Source organism: Pezoporus occidentalis, unplaced genomic scaffold (assembly GCF_034315485.1).
Source record: "Pezoporus occidentalis ecotype Australia unplaced genomic scaffold, CSIRO_AGI_Poc_V1 ctg120, whole genome shotgun sequence".
Classification (NCBI taxonomy): Eukaryota; Metazoa; Chordata; class Aves; order Psittaciformes; family Psittacidae; genus Pezoporus; species Pezoporus occidentalis.
The window spans coordinates 1,538,832-1,562,194 of NW_026912995.1; the positions used below are offsets into that span (position 1 = coordinate 1,538,832).

General features: G+C 40.1%; 1 protein-coding gene across 13 annotated transcripts in view; it reads right to left on the reverse strand.

Annotated features, from left to right (window-relative positions):
- Positions 1–23,363, reverse strand: part of THRB (thyroid hormone receptor beta) — a 170,151-nt gene that overhangs the window by 55,135 nt on the left and 91,653 nt on the right. Inside the window, exon 1 of one of the 13 annotated variants that reach the window (XM_062607205.1) lies at positions 6,960–6,983. The exons of the other annotated variants lie outside the window; for them this stretch is intronic. The gene's annotated coding sequence lies outside the window, so the exon portion shown is untranslated. Of the gene's footprint in view, positions 1–6,959; positions 6,984–23,363 lie in introns of those variants that run through there. 13 annotated transcript variants of the gene reach the window in all.

Here is a 23,363-nt window from a genome sequence, read left to right on the forward strand (position 1 = left end):
ACTGTGCTCTGAGAACTTAATACTAAAATCCAAGATAAGCTCTAGATGTTAATTACTTTCTTCCCTCTCCTACCAGAAAAATACAGAAGAAATTAGAGGAGTTTATGGAGCAGACCTTAATAAGACCTATATAGCCCTTCCAAAACCTTTTCAGCTTATGTCATCTGTGCATTTTAGCTACCAAGACATGGCTCATGTCTGGAAGATTCTGGTGCAGCATTTTGCTGCTGCCAGATTTCTAATGCTGCATTCATCCTGCATCATCCCTTGTGGATCTCAGTAGCTCCACACCTCCACTGGCAATGTGACTGGGAAGCTCACCTTGACACCTCCCAGTCTTTGCACCCCATCGCTGCATTCACTTTGCTAGCACTTCCACCATGAGCAATGCTTCAGCTGTGGAGGAAGATGTGGGACTACAGAATGACACAAAGGAGGGCAGGAGACATAGTGGTGTCTTCTAAAAATTTTTAATGAGGAGCTTTTGGATGACCTTTGGGGACAGCACGGCCTGTCAAAGAGAAGCCATCAAAAGCTCATTAAACAGATAAATCTGTTGCATAGAGAGGTAGGATGCAATAAGAAAGCTTATGGTTGCTTAGAAAAGAGGAAGAGGGGCAAAGATGCAGCAATGGATGTGAATTAAGAACCAGAAAGATATCCCTAATAGCAGTATCCTGAAAATGTTTTAATACTGTACAACCAGTCTTACCATGACCCTACCTTCAGATGATGAGGCTCTGAGCACATGTTCGAGAACCTTAGATCAATAGAGAAAACAAAACCACTGAAAGAAGCAGACAGCTTTGAGTGTGGCTCATGCACAGGTGTGCATAGACAGAGGTCCTTGCTGAAGACAACATACAAGCAGCCCAAGACTCCAGAGAACAGCAGGAAAAGAACAAGCAGGGGAGATTTTATTGCTAAAGCCCTGTTCTGCACCTCACCTGAGGTGTGAGGTGGACATGTGCAGATCTTCTGCTTTCCCTGATTGCCAGCTGTTGGCTTGGTGCCCTCAGACCTTTCCAGTTTCACTGTTGCCTGCATTCAACCCCTAACAGACATAAAGTACTTGGGATAAAGGCATGTATTTATTAAAGCAGTTACATTAGAGGTCCTGAGAGGGAAGTCAGTATGGAAGCAGCATCCTTCCAGTATCCTAAGCGAAACCCTGGTATTAACAGACACACTTTACCCAGAGACTGCACTGAAAATTACAGGGGGGAATTCTTATCCACTCCCTTTATTAAGTTCATTAAACTCTCAATACGACACTACTTCGTAATGGCTGTGTGCCCAAGGTAACACTAGGGTATCAATTAGGGTTTCTTTGCACTCCTGAGTTAAGGGGATGTGCCAGGCTTTTCTTTTAAAACATAATTCTCTCCTCTCTCCCTTCTCCTGCTTTCCAAATTGTCAATTTTCCAATTAATCTTTCCATCCTAGTTTCTAGTTTTGCTTGTGGGAATGTGTATCAGGAAAACTGGATGCTACATTTCATCCCCAAGGATCTCAGATTATGCATTCATCACCCCATCCAGTGATGGGAAGGAGCTAATCTATCAGAGCAATTTTAGAATTAATGAAATTCATAAGTATTAATAGATGGATCCAATCTACAGTCAGTGTTACCCAAATTACCTTGTGCTGAAAGAACAAGTTCTGTATAATGAAGAGAAACAAACGAAGCTCACAGAAAAATAATTAAAGATGTGAGTTGCAACAGGAATTGGAGTCAGCACTGCCTCATGTTCTGTGTTGAACATTGATTCTTACAGTAACCCAGCTTCCTCATCCATAAGGTGGAGATGATAATACTCACTTCAGTTCCAACAGTATACCAGTAAGATCTACAGATAAGCCATCAGAACTGCTATTAGCAACATTATCTATGCTTGGCATGCATTTTTTACTTCAAAACAGTTTTATAGATTGCATTTCTGGCCTATGCTCAGTGTTTTGGAGATCACTTTTTTTAGACTTCTGAAAAGTTATTCCCAATTTACTTACTGCATTTGAGCAAATTCTTTGCCATTGACTTTAATTCTACTTTACAGCTTATTAGTTTTATGGGATTTTGTTCTCTATATGGTGTGGGAACACAGTAGCGTAATGATTCAAACGACACCAGTTTTACCAACCAGCCAGATTTAACAGGCTATTTCTTGTTGTATCCTATAAACACAGTGAGCAGCCAATCTGATATTTAATGATGCAAACCATAAGCAGAGGTAGTGTTTCGTGCCAAGATACAGTATGTGGAGGTTGCAAAAGCTCATAGCAAAATTTCTGTGGAAAAGAAATACAGCATGGAGGTTACTGAGTTGTTGTTCTGTGCCAATCAAAACTGATTGTATTTACAATGAAAAGCAGATAGAGTAATCAGAAAAACCCCAAAGACACTGACAGAATAAGAGAACAAGAGGAAAACCTCATATTGTCCATGGAAAGTATTTGCAACCAACAGTGCTTTTTTTGGTTTTTATGGGAAAACTTTATCAAAACAGGATTCCCAGACTTATTTTCATGTTCTGCCATCCACTAAGTGACTTTGGTTTGAACAATAATGCAGTTTGCTTATAAGGGAAGCACAAAATGTACCAGCTTCTAAAGAGGGCTTATTTTTTGGTATCTGTGAAGTTGTTGAAGAATCTTACATAAGAAGTTATTTATATTGACTCAAGAGTTTTCTTTGAGGTATCCTAACCAAATTACAGCAAAAAAAGATTTGTGAAACAGGATGAGGTATGTTTTCAAAGCAGCTGTTTGTGTTTCTTAATAACACCTTTGTAGATCTCTCAGAAGTGAGACTGGTATACTATCAGGACTTTATGAACTGGCACAGAAACTACAGCTTTATAGTCCAGGTAACAGCAGACTATAAAGGGCTGTCCTTGCTCACATACAGACAATAAAATGAAACAGAAAAAGAAGTCTTAGAAATTCAGAATGAAAAAGCACAGCTGCCAGTAATGACCTGATTCACAGTTCCCAAGTGCTTGAAATTGACAGTACTGGACCAGTGGAAATACTTTAGTAACACAGACATCTTTTCTTCTGAACAAACTGACATTGCTACAATCCATCAATTTGCTGGAATTCACAGCCACGCTGAGCTTTATTTCTGAGCTATTGTGGTCAACAGCTATAGCCAAAATACGTGTGTCTCTTCCAGTTCAATTTTTAAAAATCATATATCCTTTTACTACATGTTACATATATTTTGTTCATTTTGGTTTTATTCATCCTTACACTTTTTTGTAGATTAATGGGCTACAATTCCTGAAAGCCCTGAGCAGCTGTAGAAATAAATAATGTGTTTGATTCGCCAGGACAGATTTAAAATGTTATTGTCAGCTTTAGGATATCTGTATGTTATTAGTCATTTTGCTAGCATTAAGATAGTACGAGAAAAGATAAGGGTCTGCTGGAAAGCCCACAGAAGCAGAGGGAGCCTTTCTCTTGACATCAGCTATTTTGTACCACATTCATCTAGCATGGATTAGGACACAAAGAAGAGTTTCTCATGCCAAAATCTGTACTTACTTCTTCATGTGAGCTCATTTTTATTGAGCAGGCTCAATAAAATCCACTGGGACCATCATTCCTGCAACCTTTACACAACTTTTACCTTACATTATGTAGTCTGTCTGGGCAAGGGGCCAGGCCTTCATATTTTACAAAGGAAAGCCTTTTCCTCTGCCCATTTGACTTTATTCCTTTGCTTCACCCTCTTATTTACTGTACTTTCTGCACCAGGTTCAAAGAGGTTGGTCCTTTGTTGGACATCAACCCTTTGGAAACCATAGCACTGGCAACAAGACAGCTTTTTCAAATTTGGGCCCAAAGTATTTGCCCATGGGAATACATCATTTAGGGCTAGTAACCTTAGGGACAAAAGGGTCTGTGTGTTGAGCACTGCAGTCCAGCTCCTATTTTACGTCTTGCCAAGTTGGCTCATACCTGCCATTTTCACGTGAGCTCTTGGCTGCAGGTCATATGATGACTCTCTCCCACTCTCACGGCAGTACCCAAGGTATACTTTCTTTCCAATGCTGAAAATTTCCTGTAGGATCTGGGATGTCAACCTCAGCCACCTGTGTAGCTTGGGTGGGAATCACTACCCTGGGGAACACACTGGGCGGGCAGAGTGACATTGCAAACACTGCAAACAAAAATGATGGATAGCTGCATTTCACTGATGGGTGAAGGGGAGCTAGCAAGTAATGGCCAAATGTCACGGAAGAGGGAAAGGGAGGGCAGCAGGACCTATCATGTCACCTGGTTGGGGGTATCCATCAGATGGCCATGCCCTTGACTACTGTAGCCTGTTGTCCTGAATCAGAACAACCAACCAAGTCTGTTGTTCTGAGCACACTATGTATGCCAACCTGCTGGTGCGCTTGGGAGGACTGGGTGGGATGGACTCAGGGGAACATTCGAGGCAGATGGATTGAGCATCCGATGTTGCCACGGTAGTGCCTGTGCCAGGCCTGACAGTGTCAGTCTCTTCCTGACCTTCTCCTCAAATGCACACAGGCAGAAGGAAACCCCCTCCAACCAATGCAGCATCATCTTCCCAAAATGGCTTCAGCCAAACTAATAGAGGCAGTGGCACTTTTTTATTGGCAGACCTTCATATATGTTAGGGGTTTGCCAGGATAATTTCACTGGCAAGGAGCAGGTGATTATTTTTATATGCATCTATGCAACATATGTATGCTGGCAAATCATCCAAAGTCACTTTACTGCTTGCCTAGTCATGAAGAAGGAGTTAACACCTTCAAATTTGGTGAGCAGCAGAATGGGTAACGAAACCAAACTGCCCATATTTCTTCACAAAAATGCCACACGTAATTATTGCATTCTTATATTGAAAGTGTTATTTTTGTTAGGGACTAGGTGAAAACAGAAGTCTCTTCTTTCCAAATTGTTTTTTTCCACTGGCACTTTCCTAAAATCTAGATTTTTTGTCAGTTAGTGTCATACAGACACAGTTTTCTTTGTAATTATTACTGTCTTTAGACACTGAGCAAATTGCCCTTAAAAGGAGTATGCAGCGTATTAGCCTTACAGATGCATGAATCCAAACACCCCCTCTCGGAGTGTAGGCTACTGATGCTGATGAGTGAAATTACATCCAGCAGACAGATGTGCTGCCTCCAGGTGCCAGCTTTCTGGAGTTTGCTTCAAACGTGAAGTGAGATACCAGAGAGAAAATTTATCTGCAAGAGTCAATATCCTCAAAAAGAAAAGGCAAGTCCTACGACTCTCAGCTGGAGATAGACAAAAAGAAGAAAAAGGGTCTTGTTCATTAACAAGAAAACTAATAGAATCTAGAGACCAGCCTGCAGAAAGATTGATGACTGGCTCCACACCAAGACATCGGCAGTAGATACAAACCTAGAAACTTCACTAAATATATTGTCTTTTACTCATAACAAGGTTTTTAGATGAAAACCTGATCCATTTTCTTAAAGGCAGCAACAGAATCTCCACTGAATAGCACCTCCTGAGTTCATAGCACATCTACAACTGAGCAAAGCACCATTCAGTGCTACAACTGGCTGCACAAAGCAGCAGAACACCAGAGAATCCAGGCACTCCTAGGAAGAATCTGGGACTTGGGATGTTAGCCTTTGCCTTTAGAGTTTTTGTTGTTTGGCTTAGCAGTCCACCTGCATATTTAACAGTGCCATACATTCTTCTTTAATGCTGTCTCATGAAGAGGGTATTTTATACAGTGTTTTTTTTTTAATAGGAATAAGATATTAGCTGCTAAAGAAAAAGCTTTATTTGTTTGGATTTGTGCATCACTGAAATAGCCAATAGTCTGGAAGCAGATCAACCTATACGCAGTGTCAAAAATCACATTTACAAACTAAGCAATATAAAATAACCTGTATTTTTTTTGTTGTTACTGCGCTGTTGGGAAAACTTCTGACATACAGATAAAACATTTTTAAAATTATTATTATTATTATAATCTATTGATTTCCTAACAGATTTTACAATGATGAAATCAAATGGAAAGAACTTGCACCAATTTCATTAAAAAAAAAAATAAATCAAGATGAATATATAAGCAATTACTTTCCATAAATCTTAGGCATTGTAATTAGAGTTCTCCAGGTTTTTGATCTAAACCTCGCTTTTTATTTGTGGCCCAGATATAAGACTTGGTAGCTTTACACATGAATGATCACAAGTAAGGCTCCTCTTTACAATAATCATCAGTTGCCTGTTTCAAATTGAGTAACGACAAGATTCCCAACTGAAATACTTTTGACTTTGCAAAAGCAAAAAGCCAACAAGCAGTCTGATCCTGAATCACAGCCTGATCCTGTTCCCATTTAAACTGAAGAGAACTTCTACCCACTGCTTGTATTCTTTCACAGAAAAACAGAGATAGCTCAAGGCAGCAGGCAAGGTAGGCAGCAGCCTAGAGCAGAAAGCTGCCTACACCAACCAGGAGGAGTGTGATGCTCATTTGCAATTCCACAGCCCTCACTAGTACACCATCTCACAACTCAAATGTACTGACTGAGACCAAGGGCTTCAGGTTAAATTTTACCAGGCTATGATACCCATCATTTGTAAGTCTCAGCTGCTCTGGATAGCTGATTTCTGAAATATTCTTCCGTCTTTAAATCATTGTATTGCCATGTAATCACCTGAACAAATCTACATTTTCACATATTCACCAAACGAACCCTCACTTGACGCTGCAGAATATTTGTTTCTTTTTATATTCTTTTACAGCTAATAGATATTTTGTTTTGTCCTGGTTTTAAACCCATGTAAAACCTCCAGGCTGATTTTAGTTCCATGACTTCTCCCAGAAAAGGCTGACATTTTTCTTTCTGTGGCTTCAGGTAATATTTAAATATGTTATATAAAAAGAAGAACAGCTTCAGCAGGAATACTGAGAGACCCCCACTGTGGCCAATGCTACCTACCTAGCAAGGAGGCGCAGAGCTGAAGATCACATAAGAGAAGATGAGAGATGGGAATAGGAAAGCCTCAGTGCTGCAATCTTGAACTGTTGTGCATAAGAGCACTTCCTCTAGCTTTTGCGAGACAGGGATGGGTGTCACTTGCCTGGCTTCAGGAGTGAGCTCTGTCAGCCCGAATTCACTAGCTTAGGGGTGGGACTTGACTTAGCTTCCACTCCTCTCCAAGGCAACTCTTGCTATGGGCAGCTGGAGCAGGTTCATCTGTAAGTGCTGTAAGGAACCCCAAGAACTAAGCCTGAAATAACCTTCAGACTCCAAGAAATAGGCGTCACAAAGCAAAACCTTCATGCACTTATCTACAAAGGACTCCTGCATTGTGCTTAGCGTTTTGATCTCCAAATAAAGTCACTGGTCCCTCCAGTGTGCAGATGCTCAGCTCCTTGAAGGAACGTAGGATAAAGCTCATATTCAGTATGTTAGTCTTTTTTCATCCCCTCTTCATATAGAATCATAGAATAGTTTAGACTCCTAACATTTCATCTTTCTAGTCTTCCTTAAGAGTCAGGAAATGTAAAGAAATCAGTGGGTGTTTTTAAGCACTTTAGTTGCCAAAGTATGACTTGAATGGTTATATTATATGATTCAACGCAAGTATGCCTCGTGTCCTCACCATTTCAAGATTACCCAGAAGATTACACTTCCTTAGAGCTTTTGCATTGCCAAATCAGAAACTTCAAATGAAATTCCAATATTTGCAAATTCTCAGTCAGAAACCATAGCACGTATCACTAGCTTTCAAACAAAAGCACATAGAAAGCAATTTCACCAAAAAGGAGGAAAACTTAGCAGGAATCCATTGATTCAAGACAACAGAATTACTATTATTTAATTCAAGGGTTTTATGTGATAATAATTTCGTGTTTAAAAGACAAGAGGGGATGTTAAAGATGTCACAAAAGTACTGTGGGACTTCAAGAATAAAATACCCTTGGATATTGCCAAGAGAACTGCAAGCATTTTTTGAGGGAGCATATTCTGATGGTTTTTTTTTCTCAAAATAAGGTCAACAGCAGATTCCCACTTCAGCACTTCAGTCTTTTAGCAATGGTCAATACACAACCATTTACATGAATTCTTATTTGGAAATATAAACCTGAAGTTTTACATATTACTGTAGCTGGTTGCGAAGGATTTTCATTTTGGTATAATGCCATATTACTGAGTATGTGCTAATGCTCTCACTCCTTCTTTACATTGCTATTACAAGTCAGTCTGCTGGTAAGGAAATCTGGGTTCGTTAATCTTGCCAATACTCTGCACTGTGTCATGCGCTGCTCATTAGGAACCACAGGCAACTAGACTGTCTCAGCTGATCGGTTATAAAAGTTACAGGAGCCTTTCCCATCTCACTGGCAATAAAGACATGAAATCTGCTACCACCAAAACTCTCGGAAGAAGGGAAGTGACGAGTGCTAATTAAAGAAGGTGCCACGGTAGGCTGTACAGCAAACAGCATTCAGAATGAACGCTGGAGCATGAAGGACAGAAAGCTGCTTCCTCTTTCCAAGAAACACAGCAGAAAGTCAAACACCGAATAACCGCTCTGAAATAACACAATCTGCGTGCATTTTACTAATTTGTGTAGAGCAATGAAGCATCCTTAAGCCCTGTGTTACAAACTTTATTGCAGCTTTCAATGGGCTTTTAGCATTTTGACTAGTCTGAAGTTCATTCTTTCATCTCCAGTCCAGTGATGAATTTATTTTGTCTGTCCATACATGCTAGCAAGGTGGGCACTGCTGGAATTCATAAGCAGGATTTGCAGTAAATGGAGGGAGAAGTAGTGGAAGACAGAAAAGACTGGAAGGGTTTTCATCTTATGGGGTTTTATATAAATTCCAGGATATGCAGTTATTAATTGGGACTGCTATAGCATGTCTTGCATGAGACAAGGGAATACCTCACCATGTGGGACAAAGGGAGATTTGCTAGCTGGTGTATGTCTCTTGTAAATCCAGGCCCATCAATGCTAGCTTCAAACACCACACCTACCCTAAGCAACTTCTTCTATTTCGCATCTCTTCCTTTAATTAGAGGGTTTTTTTTCCCAATACAGAGTTCTCATACTGCAAATTCAACTCTGAGTGTCCTGCTACATCCACAAGTAATGCTAGCTTTCCCTCCTCTCCACAGCTAACTTTTATGTATTTCATGAGAACTATTACCATGGTCTTCCCAATCATCATTTTGCAAAACTAAACAGCTGTGTTTTGCTCTAAACCTTTACTTTGAACTCAAGTTTCCTATGCCTTTGGTACTTCTTGATACTCCTGCCTAGACTCTTTCCTGTTGCTCATTACTTCTCCTACAATACAGTACTTGGGTGGGTACTCCAGCTGGGACCTCAGCTGGACAACGTAGTTATGTACATGTTTTTCAGTCGTTACTTAGAGCAATCTACACTATTTCTTTCAGATTATTTCCTCTGGAGTAGGTCTGCTTTCACATGGAAATGTATGCATTCCCCCATTTCAGAGCTGATGTCTAGATCTATCCTGCCTAAGATGGTTAAACTTCCAGCAGTTTTGCACTTGAGTGACAGCTACTGAAGACAGAAGGAAAATGTTGGTTAGCACTTCTGAAAATAAGACTAAGCTTTGCAAGACCATCTTTCTCAGCAATCTGGAAGCTACCTAGATTTACTTCTATTATTGTAATGGACATTTTTACTATTGCCATGGATTAAATGCTGTTACTGTTCACCTAAGAATATATTTAAATGAAGTCTTAAATGTTATTTTACAGGATTAATCAACACATCAGAGCACCAATTTTCATTCATGGCACAGAAAAGGTCAGTATGCAAATGCAATATGCTAAAAATGGATCCACTCTGAGTAATGCCCAATCAAGTTAATGAAACTGCATCCTGCAGACGAAGTTCAGCTTTTTGTATTACCTCTGATATTTTGATTCTGTTCTACAGACTAATGCTTGATTCAAAATGTCAGGGAGAAAAATAAGAAATTAAGTAATGCAGAAATAACTTTTCTTTTTTTTTCATTATGCACAATCTATTTATACAGTGGCAATTACTTTTTTCCATGAAAAACCATACTGATTATCAAAGTTTATTCTGCTTTTCTTAATCTTTTTCTATTTAAATTAGAGTATATATGTAAATTGTAAAGTGACTTACTACTATATATAGATATTAAATGAAACTTAGAACAACATTAGCATAACCTATCTTTTTTAGTATCAGGGAAGCGATAATAATAACCTTTTGAGCTATTAAAATGCAACTACATAATTCGGAAGAGCAGTCTCCTCAGTACGATTTTGAGCCTTTTCTAAGTGACAAAGACTTTTACAATTTTTTTTTTTGTTAGAAATTGTAAATGTCTAACATCATAGAAAAACAGAGAAGTGACCCAAAGACCAATGCCTTCAGAAATGCATGATTCAAACATTTTAATTCTGTTAAATATCTTCAGATGGATGGATGGGGGGGGGGGAAGTGGAAATCTTTTAAGTGTATTATGTGTAACTAAGAGAGCAACTGAAATATATACAAAATATGTAACAGTTACTGTACCTGCAGAGTACTTATGGAAAACTGGTTAATTTTACGTATTTATGGACATGATACAGGTGCTTAACACCTACAGACAATTTTTCCTGGGTAAAATTACCCAGAATCAATACTGGATTTGGTAGGTATAACAGTTGTATGCATCAACATCTGAATCTACCCTTTCAGAAAGTCCTCCGAGAATAGCACAGCCTGGAATAAACCATAATGGAAGAGAGGCATGCTACAGCAAAGTGCACAGAACCTTCCCCAGCTGAACTATCCTTATTTATTAAGGAGAACTTCTGTTCAGCATAAAGCTACTGCCATTTGTAATTCTTCCCAGCATGAGATTTCATACAGATAGGGCTTTACTGATTTTATTTTCCAGACACACTCTTCGTATTTTGCTTTCTTAATAACCAGTATGACTAACATCTAAATCCTTCCATCAAAGTGTTACAACATCGACAGGCATTAATACTGGAAAAATAAAAAAGAAAAAAAAAAGAAAAGAAAAATCAGGGTCTATCTTGATTTGTTCTTCAGTATTACACGGTTTCTAGATCACATCAGAAAAAGATTCATCTAAGGATGTAAAATTCTGTGCTGGTATATGTACTCTAACACTACAGACATGAAAATCTCACAGATCAGAACAAAGATCACATCACTTGGATGCAGTTCTATGCAGAATAAAACACGGAGAATATGGGATTTTTCTCTGCCCCCTGTACTATCATTCACTGTCACTGAATTTCCTCTGCCATCTTATTACTGGGTCACAGTCAATACTGTCAGATCCTTCTACAACTCTTCTCAGTTGATTTTAACACTGTCAGCAGGCTTTATTACTGCAGTGTTAACCCCCTTTTCCATACGTTGAACCACCCAGATGCTTGGACTGATGCCTTTGGGACTCCATTGGTGACTTCCTGCCATTGTAAAACTTGACCATTTACTCCCTGTTGCTTCCTAACTTTTAACCTGCTATTAATTCATTACAAGAGTTTCCCTTTCATCACACAGCAGCTTTTAACTCTTTGTAAGACTTCAGTAAAGAGCCTTATTGAAAACTTTTGGAAATCCAAGTAGGTTATAACTGCATCACCTTTTCCCCCAAAACTGTTACCTCCCTTGGAGAACTGAGTAGACTTGTGAATTGTGACCCCTCCCTGTTACACCATGCCATTTAGCCTCCACGATGAACAACACAATCCTAAATTATAAGTAACACCCTCTTCCCATTCATTCCAATGTGCAGTGCTAACTGTAGCTGTGGTTTGATAGCATTCATCATCTCAATCAGCTCTTTACATACATGTGACACGGTCTTGGTTGTCAGAAATTTAATGGTTATGAATTATGAAAATTTAGGGGGTTTTTACAAGACCATTACTTCCCATATCAGTTTTTTCTTTTCTTCTTTCTCCAATGCAATAAAAATGAATGGAGGTATGGGAGAGAGGAGAAAGCTCTCGAAATGGAGAAGGTGGCTTTGTTAGAGTTCACTGCAATGGAAACCAAGCCTAATCCCAATGGAGTGGCCCAAATTGAGGGCTTCTAAGCTCTCAAGTGACTTCAAAGCTTCAGAGGACATTTCCAATGCAACTCCCAGAGGAAATAGGGTTTATCACAGTGACCGTGCATCACTTCAGTATCGTATTCCCTCCCTCTGCCCCATACCTTCTGTCTGTTGGATGTCCCTTTTTCGACAGGGACACCAAAGTCTGAAATACCTGCATGTTCTGGCAAGAGCCACAGCAAGGCAGGAGCTGGACATGGGGTAAGAGAAGTGGGCAGTGCCTCCCTTGAGTGGGAAGCCAGGAGCTGTCATCAGCTCCAGCCAGGCTCCCAGAGGAGGAGCAGGAGGACACCATGCAGGCACTCAGCCTGGGGTGACCTGCAGCACAGTAAGGAGGGAATGGGAACAGGGTGCAGTGCAGCCTTTGGTTTGTGCACAGTTTCTCTCCTCATCTGACAAAAATCCTTCCTGATGAGTTTAATTTGTTGCCAATGTTTCATTAGCCAAAGTTTCACAAATACCAAGTTTGGGGAGCAAGGGTCATGCACCCCCTAGACCTGCAGCCTCTCAGAGAAGCTGAAACATAGGTGCAGCTGGGGACCCCAGATAGCCAGGTGTAGCTAAGGGGTGCACGGTCACTGGCTCCTGGCAGCTGGGGAGCACGTCCTGCCCACCAGCTTAGACAACAACAGGCACCTCTCCATGGAGCAGTCTGCCAGGAAGAAGACAGGGTCATCAGGGAACTGCCCCCTGTGTCTAGCACAGGCTTACCTAACCCAAAAGGTTTTGAATTGAACTTGTAATTCATGAAATTGCAATTTTCCATTTAAAATGTCATTGTGACACCCTTAACAGAGCTCTAATGTATTTCACTTTATGCTCCCACATAACAATAAGGCAATATTGTCAAAGTGTATATGACACTGGAGCGGCAGGTATAGGCTGATGGTTTAATATTGTGCTTTTACTGTCATGTCTAAAGAATTTTGGCTGGCTTTTAAAGTGGATAGCAGACAAAGGCCAAAGTACAGTTATTCACACCCTGTTTTATGGTTTGGCTTTTCTCATGTTATGACATGAGATGCAAGGAACACAGCACAAAGGTTTCTATATGCTAGAACAGAGAAATGCAGAATCCCGAACACACAAGAAAAAGTCATAGTGATATTCCCGTAAACGCTTATCATTTGAGATACTTGTAGCTATCTGAGTATATCCACAGATACATGTATAGACACACAGAGAAAACCAGGAAAAGTTTGCCTTACTCTAGATAACCAGTTGGAATACAGTGAAAGTGGCTCATTAGCAAGATGCTATATGCAACAAGGAGGCCCTCTCAAAAGTGTTACAGACTGTTGTTACAAAGCATTACATTGTTACAGATTAATACCCACTCAAAAGACACTATGAATAAATAAGCTCCTGCTTACCAGAACGGGTATTTTTTTTTCCCTGGCTTTATGATCATAATTTTACAAAGTAATTCTTATGGATCAATCCTGGTAAAAATACTTGAAATCAGGAATGTAAGAGCCACAGCCACCTTTCCTAAAGATGCTTTCCAAGCAAAATCCAGGTTCCAGTTCCTGGGATTCTGATGCTGGTAGCCAGTTACTTTTCCTGTGACTATCTGAACAAGATCCCAAGCCTGAAAAAACAACAAGCTCTAAGAATATTCAGGTCTAGAAGAAATGCATGTTCCATGAGAGCTTTTACTCTGAAGTAACCTTTTTCAACTGTATATACATTTTTAAAGAAAGAGAAGGCAAGTTCTAAGCAAATCAAAGAACAAAAGGGAAAATCTTCCACAAATTGAACTATTATCCACCACAGAATTTTGCACAGACCCACAAATAGGTAGGTCAGAAAACAAAAAACACATGAAAGAGTTGAAAAGTGAGAAAATGTAGGTTTCAAGAACCAAGATTAATCATCTCTCTTTTCTTTGAAAAAGAGCATTCCAAAAAAGCATCACCAAAATGCAACTAAGGCACCACAATAAAAAGATGTCTTACGTACCAACAAATACTTCGTGTTTGAAGAGACATCACAAAAACTGCATCACAGCCTTGAAATAGATACTTAATCCCACAGACAACCCTTAGTTTAACTGGGTACAAAGAGAAGTGGTTTAGATGTCACTCTCTTTATGTTCAGCTCACAAAACTAGACACTTGCCTTATTTTTTTTTGTTTGTTTATTTGTTTGTTTTTTCCTCCTGGTAACAAGTCCGAAGAAACAGGGGTTTGTTCTTTTTGTACATCAATGCATACATTTGCTACATTAACCTGAAGTATATTTCATCCTTATCTTTGAGCTGCACACATAAATATCAGAGGGGCAAATATCGTAGATCAAAACAAGCCTGGTTTAGAAAGACTTTCTGCCATGATATATCACAAGCAGAGAGTTAACTTTTTACTTTCCAAATCACCAAATATTCAATACTGAAACATTCTTTGACATGGTAACATCTGGTTCTTTAAGGGCACCCTCACAGACTTCACAACTTTCACCTAATTTGAGGGTAATAGGTTACAGCAAATTTTATTGCTGCACTGGACATAATTCTTTTTGTATGTGCTTTTATGTTATGCCAAAATTGCTTAAGTGCATACAAATAAGAGGGGGGTGGTGGTGGTGGTGTTGTTTTGGCTTTTTTTTTTTTTTATAAGAATGTGTATACATTTAAATGAATGCCTTTGCTTTAGCTTTCAACAAGAAGTATTTCTGACCATGCTAAAAGCTCCTTGCTATTGTTTCTGTCTGTAGCCACTGCATCGGCTCCACAAGAGCTTCCCAATGTATTTGTTTTCCTGAAATCACATTGCATTTTGTATGCAAACCTTACACAGAGTGAAAGGAATTTAATGAAATGCCCTTGACAGCCCATCACAGATCCCTGCTCCGCGTGTGAGAAGGTGGCAGTGATCTGACCCCAGCCAGGCTCTGCGTTTGCCTTGCTCTGGCAGAGGAGAGTCCACCAGAAAACTGCTGGCTTCCCCTTTTCCAAAAGCTCTCTAAATGCCACCTCTTGAAGAGCATGGAGAGAAAACACATTTAGGAATCAAACCACTCACTGCAGCTGAGCCTGTGAAGCAGCAACAGAGAAAAAGAAAAGAGAGGACTCACCAAGATACATCCTGACGTAGGGAGAACAGTTTTGGTAGCAACCCTCAACAGACTCAAAGCTAATACTCTGCTTCTCTCCTCTTTTCTTTTCTCAGTCACCCCCCCACTCCTAATTTCCCCATTTAACGGAGAAAATAACAAGGCAGAAGATGCCAAGAGACTTTCATGACATAAACAATAAGGCCTTCCTGTGCCAACATTTCCTTTAAAAACACTTGCCAATAAAGCTCCTGGAGGCCAGCAAGAGAAAGAAATGCCGAAACAGCCATGACATGAACTTGGCATATTTTCTGACTCACTCACTTCCCTTGAGACAATCCCTCCAAGAGAATGCTGAAGGATAATAGGAAAAGAAAATTCCTTCCAGCAAGATGGACTTCAGCTGCCCATGCTATACAACAAAACTGCCAATTAACTTTATTTCTGTTTACCTACAGCCTCACTCCACAGCCACCTCCACTGCCATGTTTCCTGACTCACACGCTCATGTTTGCACATTTGTTTTGTAATCCTGATATCTGAGAAAGGCAAAGAGACTTTAAAAAAAAAACATAAAAGTCCTGAGAATCCCAGCCTCCAAATAGTTTCTGAACAGCAGAGAGAATGATCAGTGATCGATCTGGCTAGCCAAACACTTGGCTGCTTCACATATTGAATCCAAATTTCCTTTTTTCCTTACCCCTGCTATTTCTACTTCTTTTATAATTTTTTAGTGCCAGACACATTAATCTATAAAACATGAACGATACTCACATATCTTGTGTATCTGTAACGAAACATTGTCAAGACTATTTTGTCTCGTCAATCCATCTCATTTTGAGTAATACTATGTTTTCAAAACTAAATGGCATGTTAAGAACCAGAAGCTGAAATCTCTGGAAATCAGCATCTTACATGCACAAACATGCATTCACTCACTCACTCCAGGGGTACGGCTCTCCCCTGCCTCCAGTCCCTCGTGGGCAGGAACGCAGGGGTTCAGCTGTCTGCTGTCATCTGTGCAGGATGATTCTTCCTGGGAGGCAAAAGCCCAGGTCCCAAGGAAGCGGAAGGGCAGGAGACAGGCCAGCGTGTGCTGATGGCAGCGGGTAACGTGGGTCGCAGCAGCTCCTGTCTGTCCAAGGGCAGGGACAGGCAGATGAAACAGGTCTCCGCCAGGGCTTTGCTCCAGGGCTACCACCCTGCTTCTCTCTAATGCCAGGCAGAGCGGCAAACCCCCACCTTATCCAGAGGCAGACCAAGCAGAAAGTTTTGTTGCTTTGAGGGGGAGCCCTGCTCAATTACTGGTTCAGTCTTGCAGTGCAGAGACACCACCTCTTCCTTCCACATGTACCCGATCCACACAACTGTGCAAAGATCCCTCCATCCCTTCACGCGAACTGTCACCCTGTCACTGAGTTAGCTCATGCTCACCCTCCGTTTCTAAGAAGGCAGTGAGCACTGCCAAGCGCTCCTCACTCGGCTAAGGGTTGTTATTGTTGCTGGGGTTTCTTTGGTTTTGCATTCAACTCCTTAGATTAGCATCAGGGTATCACATATCAAAATAACCACCAGCGAGGATTTGCTGGCCTGCTCAGAAGTGAGGGTTCACCATACCTACAGCTGCCTAATTTTACCGTAATGTAGTCTGATATCATACACCTCTGGTTTCTACTTTCTAATGCTGCTTTAGCATTTGAGCTTGTCACACTCAGAAGTCTCCTATCTCTCCTCTGAGAGCCTGCCTGCCTCTGAAGACATTTAGCAACCATATCTAAGCCAGTGCCACCAGACTGAACAATACTGGTTTGGGTTTTTTTGTGGGGGAAAAAAGTATATTTTTTGGCATTCCCAGCTAGTACGGCTCTGCTGGTAAAATACTGTACCATATGCTAAATGTATTATATGCTATAATGCATTTGATCTCCATTAGGAGTTATCTACTAGCTCACCTTTACTCCATCATGGCTTCTGGGTACCTTGTCAAGACACATACACATACACAGTGCAAGATTCTTTTTTCTTAACCATCTTTTTCTGCCCACTTGCAAAGCGAAAACTGGTTTGTTTTTAGGTTTGTTTTCATGAAAACCTGAGAAAATATGTGGTTTTTTTGTAACACCACCAGGGCAAGCCATCTGTGGTTGGCTGGCAAACTCCAAAATTCAGGGCTGGGGCAGAAATATTTAGGAGTCAAAAAAAGCTGACTTGCTCAAGATATTAAAGCCCTTCTGACAAACTTCCAGAGAGCCCCTGAGGAAAAGGGAGGGAACCAGAGAGACTCAAGGAAAATGGATGTGAGCCCAGCATGGAGATTCACGCCAGAACGGTTCCTGGCCAAGAAGGAAGGTTGGCAAGTAGACAAATACAGGCTTTCATAGGCAGCATTGTAAACAAGACATTAAAAATATTAATCCATTTAGATTTCAAGCAGCAAGATGAGATCTACTTAAGAAGCAGAATTATGCTGGAAATGGCTCCTCAAACAATTCAGCTGAATGTCAAAACTTTTTCCCAACTGTATCAAGCGAGGATACAAGGAACTGTTGGCACTACAATATTAAAACATTTGATCATATGGCAAGGCTGGGAAAACACAGAAAAAGGCAAAGGAATGCTTGAGCGTTGGGCACAAACTCAAGCCCTTGCAAGGAAACTGCATTCACAAATTATTTTTACCTTCATTTCTACACCAAAATAATAAATTGAAGGGGCAAAACGGTTTCTTAAAACCAAGCTTCCTTTCAGAAATCTTTTCAAATAAAACATAAATTACCTCTACCAAAATACTTTATTTCAAGTAGGAACAGTCATCTAGAACAGAATGGTTTTTTGTGTGAAAGAAAGTTTAAGCAAACTTTCAACACTTAGGACTTCTTAAAAAGTTTCTTCTCTCCTACAGGAATCAGCACGTCTCCCCTTTTCCCCTTAGAAAACATACACTTATTCTAAATGATTGAATATATATATTCTAAATTATAAAATACATACATATTTTATATGTAATAAAATATATATATACACATTTTTAAAATGTATTGGAAAAGTAATTTTCTACCAAAGCAAACAGGCAGTTGGGACAACTGAAGTACACCAATGCTTTTTTAGTGTACATGGTAAGTGTCATGTCACCTTAAGCCTTATATGGCCAAGATCTTCTTCTACCTGTGAGTAGGGTTCACAAGCTCATGTACCAACAGGGAAGCACATGAGGGGAGACCCACAGGAAAAAACAAGTGCCTTAAACAATGAGAGAAAGATGAGCTGCAGTCACTATATGAGATTCGGGAACTGAGAGAGTCAGGAATTGGAAGATTCCCGTATTGGGTTAAAGGAAAGACTAACATTTCTTGAATTAATGAGGGTGATCCCTCATGGAAATCCATGTGTGCAGCCTGTATCCAGTGAGGTCTTTTTCTCTGCTCAGTAGCACCAACAATGCTTGTAAAATGGCATGTGTGGAGAGACCGAGATATCTCCCTTCAAAGCACAAAAAGCATTATAAATAAAAGGTTAACGTTCTCCATTACCTTCAGTTACTTAAAAAAGCACTAACTTAGTAAAAAGGACAGAACTGCATTCCATCTCTTGCAACCCAGGATATACTATACACTGCTTCCTTAAAACAAGAACAAAAAATTCAGTGATAAAAAAACCCCACTAGCTCTTTTCCTTGCTCGTATCTGTAGCCACTCATAAACTTAAGATTTCCACAGTATTGAAATGGAAGATCTGAGCAAACAAAAACCTCCAAACACAGACTAGCAGAAAGAATAACTCCATCCTGCTTAGGAATGAAAAAACTAAAATTTAAAGAATATGAAATTTTGTAACAGTTTAAACATCTAAATGCAAATGTAAGTAGCAACACATGAATTACAGAAATTCTGTAGCACTCCTGATCTCATGAATCATACCATGAAATGCACTTTCTGTACTCTCAATGCAACCAGACTGAAATACTGCATCTCAGATATTTTGAAATGATTCAAAAGCACATTTAATAGCATTAATCTTAATAAGTCAGCATTCTATCTCAGGTGCATCTGTTTCAAAATGTTCTAGCTGACGGTATTTTTATGAAGGCTATTTGCCTGTTACGTACCACAACCAGTGCAACTTCACAGTGCAGGGAGGCATTTTCTCCACACAAATGGAGAAGCCATTAGCAAAATGCTGCTTGGCAAACAGTAGCTCACACACTGAAGCTGCAATATTATCTCAGCTTTTCTACATATTAAGCATAGGACTATGTTCAAAGTAAACATGTGGTCATAATTAAACAATAATTATGACTAAGATTTGTGTAACACCATTCATCCAAATAGTTTAAAGCATTAGGTAGATCTGTAAACAATGGGTCTAATCCTGCACCCTTTACTCAACATAATACCATGCAGTTCAAATGGACTATGTAGATCTTGTCTACACACAGACTTAATTGTCCTCAATTAACTACATGTGTCAACACTCATTCCAGTGCGTCTTGTTCCTGTTCAGCTTAATTCTCTCACTGCTTACTACAGGTGAACACACTCTTTCTACACTCTCACTAATTTAGCACCACTTTTACGGACACTTTCCTACATGGATCCCACAGGGCTTTTCAAATCCCAACACAGCCTCACTTCTCCTACACGCTTCTAATAAGATAAATATTCCTCTACAGATGAGGAAGTTTACTTGTTGTTAGTACTCTTAAGGGACTGACCATCACAACTGAACTGCATTTGTAAACCCAGGACATATGATTTCTATTCTCTTACGTTAATCACACAAATAGCCTTCTTAGCCATCACACTCCAGAGTAAAAATGCAGGAGAAGGTTAGAAGGAGTGAAAGTTCTGCAGTTTCTAAAAATAAAATATATTTGGAAGCAGACATGCTCAAATCACTTTTATGCATCTGTGGTACAAATGATGTCTGTTACAGGGAGCCAGCGCTGCTGAACGAGTTAAAAAATAATAATAATAAATTGAGAAGAACTTGTGGACCTCCTGAAAACGTGGTGTCAGTCTGTCCTGACAGCCAAGCGAGCAGAGAACAACGGGAGAAACCAGGAATACCCGAGTCAGATTTCATTTTGGCTCTGCTATGGACAGTTACCTAACTTCTTTGCTTTGGCTGCAGTATCTGTAAGTCAAGCCAAATCATCTCTTCTTCCTATGGATCTTCTGAAAATCATGAAAATCCCTAGGGCCCTCTGAAGACAAATACTGTTTACTAGTGATAGCTATTTTGTATTTTCTTTACCTTTTATCTTTAAATTTGCACAGAAGAAAGTCATTACCACATTTCACTAGCACCATGATTTAGTATGTTTTCCTTCCAGTTTTAATTTTCCTTTGCAAGAGGTATGCTCCATTTTAGCTCTTATATGCATTCTATGTAACATGGCATACATCAGAAAGCCTTTTTGTTTTAGCACAGACAAAAGCAGTGCAAAATGTCATTCACTGCTGAATTGTCAGAAAAGCTCACAGTAGTGTGGCAGTGAAATAGGGTGTGGTTTTCTCTTTAAAATCTTCTAACAGGTTTAAGGCATTTTTCTGATGTGTTCATTCAGAAAAAGTAAATGCAATAATTGTCACACCTACGCACAATTTGGTTAAACCTGGGAAGAATCCAGTGTCACAACTGCAATTCCTACTATAGAAGAAATCCTGCAAAAGTCAGGAGAAGAAGCTGCATGGCTGCCAGCTAGTAAGGACCCAGCTCTCCTTGTTCACTCATTACACCTACAGCTATGCAATCTTAACCCCACATATAAGTAGCATTTATGGACCCCACATGAGTGAAAATGGGGAAGTTAATGGTTTAATTCACAATACATTAACACTTTGTTTTAATACACAATGAAAAGGCTATGTTATATCGAAGTGCATTGCCTTCACATGCAAGGGTGGGGATAGGGAAGTTTGCTTATCTGATCAGTTGTACAGGCAGCATCTGTCAGCAGCATGAACAGGCAGTGGGTAGGGGAGCTCTCTCACTCTGTCCAGCCAAGAAAGCAGAAGAGGTGCTACACTGCCTCCTGCCAGGACACCCAGAGCAGCATTCCTTCTCAACAGCACCTCTTCATATATTTTTGTGGTGCGTGGGACAGGATTGAAGCTGTAAAAATTGAGCAGCCTCTTTTCCTTTCCATGGATCAGATCTTGACGGTGCTGCAGAGACCACGGCTTAAAACACTGAGTCAAGGCAGAGAAACAAACAGCAATTCCATTCAAAACCAGTCTGTAGCCTCCTCTGCTCCTTATCTGTGCCCTGGTTGGGGTCAGGCCAGCAAGAACTGGCAAGAGCACCTCTGGCACTGCTCCACATCCACAGCCCAGACAATGAAGGGACCCTGGGGAGAAATGGGTGTCATGCTGCCAGGCATCAAAGCTGCCTACAAACACAGAGAGTTTCAACACTACCTCTTAGGAGATCTGTAATCCTGGAGAATTTGTTCACAGTAAGCTGTTAGTCACACCACGCAGGATATACAGTTCATTGATGCACCACTAATCACAGCACCAGAACAATTAATGCAAGGCTTTGATAGGGTCACTGGGGCACTCTATTTCAGCCAGGAGGGCTGAGAAGCTACCTGAAGTGAAAACGAACAGCACATTAAATGAAAGCACACAGGAAAAACAGGCTTGGTCATTTGAATTTCCAGAACTGCTTATCTTGCTTAAAAAAGCAGTTATCAGATTTGACACAACGGCATGCTAGTCCATGCTTTCAGTTCACTAGCAGGGGTAACTGGTACTTGCTTAGAAAGCTTTAATGTTTAATGCTAGAAATGCAGAATCAAATTTGCCTGAGATATAACGTATCTTAGTCAAAACAGTCAAACATTTTAGCTGATGTTACAGTAGGTTATATATTGCAATAGCTCAGGAGTGTTCCTGATAGAAAAAGCAGCAGCTCCAAAGGATAATAACCGTTTCAGGAACCTTAGCTAAATGTCTCTGAGTCAGAGTTGGCTTTAAGTGCATTAAGAGAAGATATGTAAAGATGTTCAGGGGCAAAGTCAAGCAAGTCAGCAAGTCAAAACTTTTGTTGAATCTTTTCTTGGATTTCGCTATCACTCTATAATTTATTTATCACATATTCACCCTCGTACTGAGTTTATCATACCACAGATCTTAACATTTCATACTCTGCTATTTTGGGGCTCTTGCATCCCTGAAGATGTAGTACTCCAAATCTCTGTGAGCACAATGGATTCTGAATATCCCATGGTACATCTCCCTGACAGGGAAGCAGATCCAGTGCACAGTAAATATACAACTAATACCAAAACACTTCTTCAGACCTGATCAAAGTGCTGGTTGCATTTAACACTGAATAATGATCAGATAGAAGTCACTTTTTTAAAAAGGGATGACATTTCTGAGTGTAAAACACAGGCCAGATTCTGAGGAGATACTTCAGATGGTCTAATGTTACTTGGTTTGAAAGATGTTTTTCCAGGCTGAAATTGTGCTGCTGTAGAGACCAAAACTAGGTAAGAGTTCAGTTCTGTCATCCACACATGACCTCACGTATTCTATCTGGCATCCACCAGCTGCTCTGGACCCTGTATGAACCTAGGCAGGGCATGTGTACAATCAGCCAAGCTAAATACCTGTCCTTGGTCATCCCTCCACAAACCAATTGCTGTTTATAAAATACCTGAAACCTGGAAAATTGTTTCCCTCCAATTTCTGGTGGGCTGGGCATTCAGACCCTTCAGGATCCTGGATTTATTTCTCCTCCACATATTGGAGCATCACAAATGGAAGATGACTACAGTGATTTCTAAAGATCTCACATCTCAGCACAGTGTATTCATATTCTTCTCAAAGGAAGCTTTGAGACCTTCGTTCTGGGGTGTACACATGCAGCAATCAAGAAAAACCACCAGCATTCCCAGGCAATTTCTACCCTGTTAGGATGTGGCAGAGATCATACAGAAATGATAATTCTCTTCTATCTTTGAAATGCTGCATATTATGATACCTCAAACTGAAGACTTTTTTATGAAGGATAAACTTATCAGCCTCTTTCTCATTGGATGGGAACACTTCAACTTGAAGCTAATAATAAACTTTTATTGTGCTGATATTTCATAAGAAACCCATATATTCTAAATAGGGAACCTGAAAACTAGGCTAAATTCTAAAATAAAATATAAAATGTGATGTTCCTGCCTTATACCTGA